Here is a 9566-nt window from a genome sequence, read left to right on the forward strand (position 1 = left end):
GTAGTGGCTAAGGCACTTGACTGCTAACCAGAAGGCTGGCGGTTCAAACCCACCAGCCACTCCTCAGAAGGAAGATGGGGCAATCTATTTCCATAGTGATACTGCCTCGGAAACCCGAGGAGGGGTCTCTATGAGTTGGGACGGACTCGAAGAAACATAACAACAACAACAACTATTACTGTGGAGTCATCTATTTCTCTTTTCAATTCTGTTAAAGTCTGACATATGCATTTTGGGGCTCTTTCATTGAGTGTGTAGATACTTATTATGGTTACATCCTCTTGCTCAATTGAACCTTTCATCATTATATAATGTCCTTCTTTGTCTCATGTGGTGATTTTTATCTTAAAGTCTATTTTGTCAGAAATTAATATTGCCACTTCTGCTCTTTTTTGAGTGCCATACTTGACATTTCTTTTTCCTACCTTTGATTTTTAGTCTATTTTTGTCTTTGTGTCTGTGATGTATCTCTTGTAGATAACATGCTGATGGGTCATGTCTTCTTAGCCATTCTGCAACTCTATTTATTCATGCATTCATTCCATTTACAGTTCAACATAATTATTCATAAGTATGAATTTATTGGTGTCATTTTGTTATTTTCTTTTTTGTGATATTGCTGATTTCTTTGCTATCCTGAGCTTATTTTGTTTATGATTTTGTTTATCATGTCTTTCATTAGTATTGTTTTAGTATTTGCTGAATATTTGTGCCTTTCCTGTTCTTTATTTTGATGAGAAGGTTTATTAATTTTCTTTGAGGTTACCCTGTGATTTATTTTCTTCCCAAGTTTAAAACAGTCTGTTCTATCTCAAAATCATCTTGACTTCCTCTCCATTTGAAAGTTCTGTACCTACACTATTTGTTCTCTCTTTTTGGTTTGCAGTTGTCGTCATTTACAAATTGATGTCCTTGGTTCTCTATTTACAATCTTGTAAGTTTATTTTTCTTTGGATAGTTCTATATCTGTGTTGGTTTGTGGGTTATGTTGTCATTTGTGTTAATCCTTGATTATTTTTTGCTGTTGTTGGTTTTCTGTATAAAGGATTCCCTTTAGCATTTCCTGTAAGGTTGGTTTGCTTTTAACAAATTTCCTTAATTTCTGCATATCTGGAAATGTCTTAATTTTACCATCATATTTCAGGGATGGTTTTGTTGGGTATGTAATTCTTGGTTGGCAATATTTTTCTTTCAGGATTTTATATATGTCATCACATTGCCTTCTCGCCTGCATGGTTTCTGCCAAGAAATCAGATCTTAGTCTTATTTGTTACCCTTTTTAGGTAACATTTTATTTTTCCCATGCAACTTTCAGGGTTCTTTTTGTCTTTGTTTTTGGTAAGTTTGATTACTAATAAATAAAGTCTGGGTGAATTTCTTTTGGGTTCTATCCTGTTTGAGATTTGTTGAAATCCTTGAATGCATATTTTCTTGTCTTTCATCATATTAGGGAAGCTCTTGTCCAAGAAACCACTGTCAATATTTCCTCTGGTCCTGTTTCTTCTTGTTGTGGCATTCCAATCACACCAATCACACATAAGTTGTGCTTCTTGATGGTGTCTCACATGCATATTAGGCTTTCTTTATTTTTTAAAAAATCATTTTTTCTGATCATTCCCTTAACAAAGTAATATTGAGAGATTTTTCTTCAATCTCACTAATTTTGTCTTCCATTGATTTGATTCCACTCCTTTGCCCATTTAGTGTGTTATCTGTTTCTGAAATCTTAATATTAATCTTCTGGATTTCTATTTGCTCTTTTTGTATTGTTCTAATTTTTCCTTTATTTTGTCAGTTCATTTTTGTATTATTTTCCTAAATTGTGCTAGAGTTTTGTCCATGTTTTCCTCAATTTTTTTGGTGTTTTCCTCAATTTGTCACTCTTTTCCTTGATCTGTCTCTCAGTCCATAGAAGGAAACTAAATATAATTCTTTTGAATTCTTTATCAGGTAGTTCCAATGCCACTTATTCCTGAGGGAAGTTTTATGGCTGTTTTGTTGTCCCATGTTTGTACTACTTTACCTTGCTTCTTTGTGTGAACTGGAATTGTCACTTGTCTCCAAGACATTGTGATGTTGTTGTATTTATATTTAATTTGTGGTTGTATGTTGGTGTGATTTGTCCAGGTTTTTTTCCCCTTTATTTTGTTTTGTTATTTCTGAGCAAGCAGAGTTGGTGTGCTACTCTGTTCATTAGTTGTGCAGCACTTAGGAATTCACCACCTGCTCCTGGTGGGTGTAATAGAGGATGAAATTGTGTGGACAGATATCTGTTAGTTGTTCATGTAAAGAAATTGAGGGCATGTTGGGCTAGTATTGGCCTCTGTTTATTGTTGATCAGTTGGTGCTGAAGTGGGTGGTGGACATCACGTAGGGATTGTGGCTTCAGGAGGTGCTGATGTGGATGGGTCACATGGGCATGGTTGTTGTCTCCCATCTAGTGAGAAACAAAAGCAAAAAACCCAATACCACCAAAAAATAAAAACAAGAGAACAAAAAAACACAAACAGCATAAACAAACAATATCACTCACAAAAATTAAAAAAAAACCAAATGGAAAGACAAAGACAAAAAGTGTGGAGGGGGAACAAAAGAAGAACAAAGAGAAAAAGAAGGGAAAAAAAATCTGGGGAGGGGAAATAGGAAAGAGAGCAAGATAAAAAGAACAGTAAAGAAGATATGCAAAAAGAAAAACAAGGGATAGAAACAACAAAAAGAGGAAAATAAAGAAAAAAAAAAGGAACCAGGAAAAGATGAAAAAAGCAAAATAGAAATGCAAGAACCAGGGATGGAAAAAAAAAAAGGGGGGGGGAAGAATAGACAGACCAAAAAAAAAAACTGGAGGCACATGGCACCCAGGCTGTGTTTCTGCTGGCTAAGCAGGTGGCAGAGAGCAGAGCACCTGATCTGCATACTAGTTTCAGCCTACCTTGAAGGCAACTTTGGGCTGGATGCCTCACCCCAGACATTTTTCTGTTGACCCAGAAAACATCTAGGGCCAGGGTACTTGGACCTGGAAAAATTTCATGCCAGCCCAAACTGTGGCTGGGAGCAAGGTGCTTGGGTGCAGAAGGAAGTCTTGCCAGTTCAGATTTTTTTTAAAAAAGCAGCTGAGGCAGAGCATCTAGACTCAGAAAAAGTTCCCGCTGTCCCAAAAGGCAGCTGGTTGCAGGTCCCCTGCTCCCAGAAAAAGTTTCTGCCATCTCAAAAGGGGGCTTGGTGTGTAGTACATGGTCCTAGCAAAAGTTCCTGCTAGCCCAAAAGGTGGCTGGGAGCAGGGTGGTGGATCTCAGAACTAATTCCTATCTACCTAGAAGGCAACTGGGGGCTGGGTGCCTGATCCCAGATGAGTTCCTATTGGACCAGAGGTGTCTGGGATCAGGGCACCTGGACCCAGAAAAAGTTCCTACCAGTCCAAAAGGTGAATGGCAACAATGCATCTTGTTCCAGAGGGAATTCCTGCTGACTCAAAAAGAAGCTGTGGGAAGGGTGTCTAGTCCCACACAAAATTCCTATTGTCTCAAAAGGTAACCAGGCATAGGGCCCTGTTCCCAGAAAAACTTCCTGCAGTTGCCAAAGCCTGCTGAGTGTAGGGTACTTTGTCTCAGAAAAAGTTTCTGTTGGCACCAAAAGTGGATAGGAGCAGGATGCTTAGTCCTGGGACCAGTTCCTACTTGTCCAGAAGGCAGCTGTGGTCAGGATGCCTGTCTGGGATGGAATCCCAGCCAATCCAAAAAGTGGATGAGGATGGAGGATGGCCACACCACGGTTCAACATGAGGGTATGAGGTCCAAAGGGAATAAGGGGGTTGTGAGCCACCAGTGTGATTACCTGTGCAATCCTTGGCAAGTAGAGCTAATTAACAAGGTGCTGCCCACATCTGAATGCCACTTGCAAATATTCAAAATGGCCATGCTCTCAGCCCATATAACAGTCCACAGCTCCATTTATCTCCTTATTTGCTATTTTCTTTCAGTTTCTTCTACCAGTTGGTATTTACTCCACTTCTTTATCTTTCCTTTTGAAGTTCAGGATTCTAGGATTATCTTTTGTATTTGTTTCAATTGGTTTCTCGTTTCTTTGTTGTAGATGGTCTGTGTAGCTCGTCTGCCTGTTCTTCTATCTTTGCTCAAGATATGTCTGTGTCAGTTCTTCTGCAGTCTTCCTTATTCATTTTCCATATATCACATGCATATGAGGTGATTGAAAATACTGTCACTTGGATGAGGCATACCTGAGCATACAAAGTAACATCTTTGCTCTTTAACAATTTAAAGAGGTCTTTTGCAGCAGATTTTCTTAATGCACTATGTGATTTCTTGATTAAAGCTTTCATGGGCACTGATTGTGGATCCAAGTAATATGAAATTCATGACAACTTCAAACTTTTCTCCATCTATCATGATGTTGCTTATAGGTCCAGTTGTGAGGGTTTTTTTCTTTATGTTGTTTTCTTTTTATTTTTGTTTTCTTTATGTTGTGATATAATCCATATTGGAGGCTAAAGTCTTTGATTTTCATTAGTAAGTGCTTCAAGTCCTCTTCACTTTCAGCAAGCAAGGTTGTGTCATGTGCATATCACAGTTGTTAATGAGTTTCCTCCAACCCAGCTTCATGTAGACCAGTTTCTCAGATTATTTGCTCAGTATACAGGTTGAGTAAATATGTTGTGAAAGATACTTACTTGTTAGCCATTGTTGTTATTGTTGTTATGTGCCGTTGAGTCAGACCCGACTCATAGCGACCCCTCCTTGGGTTTCTGAGGCAGTATCACTACGGAAATAGATTGCCCAACCTTCCTTCTGAGTAGTGGCTGGTGGGTTTGAACCACCAGCCTTTTGGTTAGCAGTCAAGTGCCTTAGGCACTATGCTACCAGAGCTCCCTGTTAGCCATTAGACAGATACAAATCAAAGCAACAATGACATATGCACAAGAGCAAAATTCAGAAAGACAGAAAACTACAAATACTGTTGAGGGTGTGGAGAATTTGGAGGTCTCATACAGTGCTAGAGGGATTGTAAAATGTACAAGAACTGTGGAAAATGGTATGATGTTTCCTTACAAGGTTAGAAATAGAAATAACATATTATCCAGCAATCCCAGTACTAGTTATATATCATACAGAAATAAGAACCATGAAATGAATAGATATATGCACATCCATTTTCATCACAGCATTAGTCACAATAGCAAATAGATGGAAACAACCTAAGTGGCCATCAGCAGATGAATGGATATATAAGTTATGATACACACACACAATGGAATACTATGCAACAGTAAAGAATAATGTTGAATCTTTGAAAACCTTATAACATGGATGGACCTGGAGTACACTATACTGAGTGAAATAAGTCAATTACAAATGGACAAATACTGCATGAGACCATTATTATAAAAAGTTAAGAAAACTTATTATAAAAGTAAAGAAACTTTCTTTGATGGTTAGCAGGGATAGGAGGTGAGGGAAAATCACTAACTAGAGAGTAGGAAAAAAAAAAAAAACTAAACTCACTGCCACTGAGTTGATTCTGATTCATAGCGACCTCCTATTGGGTTTCCTAGGCTGTAAATCTTTACAGAAGCAGACTGCCTCATCTTTCTTCTGTGGAAAAGCTAGTGGGTTCAAACCACTGACCTTTTAGTTAGTAGCCAAATGCTTTAGCAACTCCTGGAGCTTCTCCTAGAGTAGACAGAGAGTAGTAGAGAGTAGATTACTCCTACTAGTAAGAGAGTCCTACTAGAGAGTAGACATATATTAACTTAATCGAAGGGAATTTCAATATACAATAAGAGGGAGGTGGGAGGTCAGCACTATATGACCAGGACAAAGCAAGACACTGAGAGGTGCAGAAGAGTTAACAGGCAACAGATGTAAATACTACTACACCCATAATTCTATAATAACAATAATTACATAGGCAGACATGTAAAAGGAAAAAGTATGAGTAGCCAAATGGGACTACACCCATGACGATATGTATGTTTGTCAAGGGATATTTCTATGTATGTATTTGTATGTGTTACAAATATTTCCAAGTATATAGTAAACATACAGGGGATAATGTGAAAACTTCTTAGTCATAACCAAACAACTTGAGGAAATTAGTCTCTGAGCTTGGAGGATTAGGACCAAAATCTGAAGGAACATCTAGTCGATTGGCAAAGATAATGTTCTCCAGCCTACTGTAGTAAGTAGTAACTGGGATCTTAGAATCTGGCAAGTTTACTTCTAAGATGCAGCTATTGGTCTTTCTCCCTCTAGAATAAAAAAGAATGAAGAAAGTCAAAGACTCAAACAATTAGTTCAGAGGACTAATGGACCATACATACCACAGCCACCACTGCCTAGAGACCAGTAGAACTAGATGTGTCTGGATACCTCTACCAACCCCTCTGTTTGAGATCATAGAAGGTCCTGTACAGAATGGGGGAAAAATGTAGAAAAAAATTCAGAATCATAAAAAAGATCAGGCTTACCGATCTGACAGAGATTGGTGGAACCCTTAACACTGTAACTCTTACATTCCCTTCAAACTTTGATGTGAACCCACCCTGGGGATCATCTTTAAGCCAAACAACAGAGAAACCTATACAATGAATAATAACACCCATGAGGAATGTATTCCACAGAACAATTAACCATACAAAACAAAAAGGGCAGCATTTGCCCCAAAACAGTGCTCAGAAGGCATGAAGTGGCAGAAAAGAAGGACAAATGGATATGGGGAATCCCTGGAGGAAGTGGGAAGAATGCTGTTATATTGTGGGAATTGCAACTAATGTTATGAAAAAAAATTTGTATACAATGTTGAAGGGAAAATTAATTTGCTCTCTAAAATTCCACTCAAACCACAACAAAAATAAATAAATAGATAAGTATCTTTAAATAAAGCATACATTTGCAGAAAAGAGCACAAATTGTCAAGAAATGTGAAAGAAAAGGCAATGACCTACTACTTACTGGTTAGAAAACAATCGGTGTTGGGAAAGTTGCCTCACGGAATGAAAGATAATCGATGAGCTTGAGGCAATAGAGAATGGCAATTGAGGTGCAAGCTCTGGTGTAGACCTATTTGACTTAAAATGCTTTTCTACTTTCTAACTGCTAATCTCAGTCTACTATTCAAGGTTCACTGCTAATATATATAAATTAAAAGATGTGGGCTTTACATGATCACTGGTTGAAGTAAATGTGAAAAGCTTTCCCACCTGAAATTTACCAGCCACCCCTCAGAAGGAAGGTCGAGCAGTCTACATCCATAGTGATACCACCTCGGAAAACCAAGGAGGGGTCACTACGAGTTGGGCAGACACGATGGCACATAACAACAACAACATAGCTAAGTAAGGTGGCATATAGTGCCTAAGGCATTTGACTGCTAACCAGAAGGCTGGTGGTTCAAACCCACCAGCCACTCCTCTGAAGGAAGGTTGGGCAATCTACTTCCGTAGTGATACTGTCTTAGAAACCTAAGGAGGGGTCTCTATGAGTTGGATCCGACTTGATGGCAGTATTTCTGCCACTTTAACTATCTGTCTATCCTTCACCATTAAACTATCTTTCTCATTGTATTTCTCTCTCTGTTTGTTGGCAGTGGAGAGCCCTGGTGCTTCTATGGTTAAGTGCTTAGTTGCTAAATGAAAGGTCAGCAGTTTGTACCCTCCAGCTGCTCTGTAGGAGAAAGATGTGGGAATCTGCTTCTGTAAAGTTTACAGCCTTGGAAACCATATGGGCAGTTTTATTCTGTTCTACAGCTTTGCTGTGAGATGAAATTGATTCCACAGCAATGGGTTTATGTTGATAGAGAAAGAGAGTGAGAGAGAAATTCTGTCTAGAAGGCACACATCAAAAGTTAGAGTGGCAGTTGTATTTGTGATACCATAAATCTGTATTATTACAAAAATACTTAAAAGCATATTATATCCATAATAAAATTAATAAAACATAATTTAAAAAAGTGACAAATGGTGAAGTGAAGGTAGTTTTCAAGTTTGCCAATGTATTAATCATCAGGGCATTGATATGTACTTGTAGAGTAGGTAAGGAGCTTTGGTGGCATAATGCCTAAGGCATTTGACTGCTAACCAAAAGGTTGGTGGTCCAAACCCACCACCCACTCCATGGAAGGAAGACTAAGCAAATTAATTCCATAAAGATTTACCACCTTGGAAACCCTAAGGGGGTTTCTATGAGTTGAAAGTGAGATCATTGGGTTTGGAGTGGCTGAGGGTGAGCAGGAAGTGAGCAGAGCAATTTGGAACAGCTAAGGGAAGTGCAGTTAGTCACAGGGATCCAGGTGAGGAGAGGGAACCCAGGCATGCTCAAAGCAGCAGGGTCAGAGAGCGGGAGAAAGGGGATTAAAAGGCCCAGGAACTGGGACAGAGGAGCAGTCAACTGCAGGGACCCAGGTAAGGGTGGTAGGAGAGGTTTCCAACAGGGAGACAAACTCGTCTGTCACTTTGTCCTACCATGGTGACATATTGATGTGAGTTTTGAGGCTGAGCGACTGTCGTTTCAAACCCAGTGGGATGCACATGGTGCACAGATAACAGCCCAGTTTACAGACTGAGAAAGATTAGAAAGAAGGAAGAGGCTGTCCACTTCTCAAAGAACTGGCTAGGGAAAACCTTATGAATAGCAAAGAAACAGTCTGATACATTACCACACAACTTTATGAATAGTCCGGTTAGGTTAGAAGGCTCTCAAAATAGGACTGGGAAAGAGCTACATCATCTGAGTAAACCCAGCCTTACTCATATGGGTAAGGTAAAACTTTTGAGACCTGCATTTGTTGATGTGGCACCACTCAAATTGAGGAGAAAAAGCTGCACATATCCATTAATCATCGGAACATGGAATGTACGAAGTATGAATCTAGGAAAATTGGAAGTTGTCAAAAACAAAATGGAACGCATAAAGATTGATATCCTCGGCATTAGTGAGCTGAAATGGACTAGTTTTGGCCATTTTGAACCAGACAACCATGTGATTTACTTGCCAGGAATGACAGTTTGAAGAGGAATGGTGTGGCATTCATCATCACAAAGGATGTTTCAAGTTCTGTCCTGAAGTACAATGTTGTCAGTGATAGGATAATATCCATATGCCTACAAGGAAGACCCATTAATATGACTATTATTCAAATTTATGCCCGAGCACCAAAGCCAAAGATGAGGAAATTGAAGATTTTCATCAACTTTTGCAGTCTGAAATTGACCGAACATGCAATCAGGATGTGTTAATTATCACTGGTGACTGGAATGCAAAAGTTGGAAATATAGAAGAATCACTGGTATTTGGAAAATTTGGCCTTGGTGACAGAAATAATGCTGGAACTCGCATGGTAGAATTTTGCAAAACCAACGACTTGTTCATTGCAAACACCTTTTTCTCAACAAAACAAACAGTGGCTCTACACGTGGACTTCACCAGATGGAACACACAGGAATCAGATTGACTACATCTGTGGCAAAGGGTGGTGGAAAAGCTCAATATCTTCAGCCAAAACCAGGCCAGGAGCTGATTGTGGAACAGACCATCAACTGCTCATATGCAAGTTCA

This window comes from Orycteropus afer, unplaced genomic scaffold, assembly GCF_000298275.1.
Source record: "Orycteropus afer afer isolate SDZICR_OR568_19922 unplaced genomic scaffold, OryAfe1.0 scaffold00218, whole genome shotgun sequence".
Taxonomy (NCBI): domain Eukaryota; kingdom Metazoa; phylum Chordata; class Mammalia; order Tubulidentata; family Orycteropodidae; genus Orycteropus; species Orycteropus afer.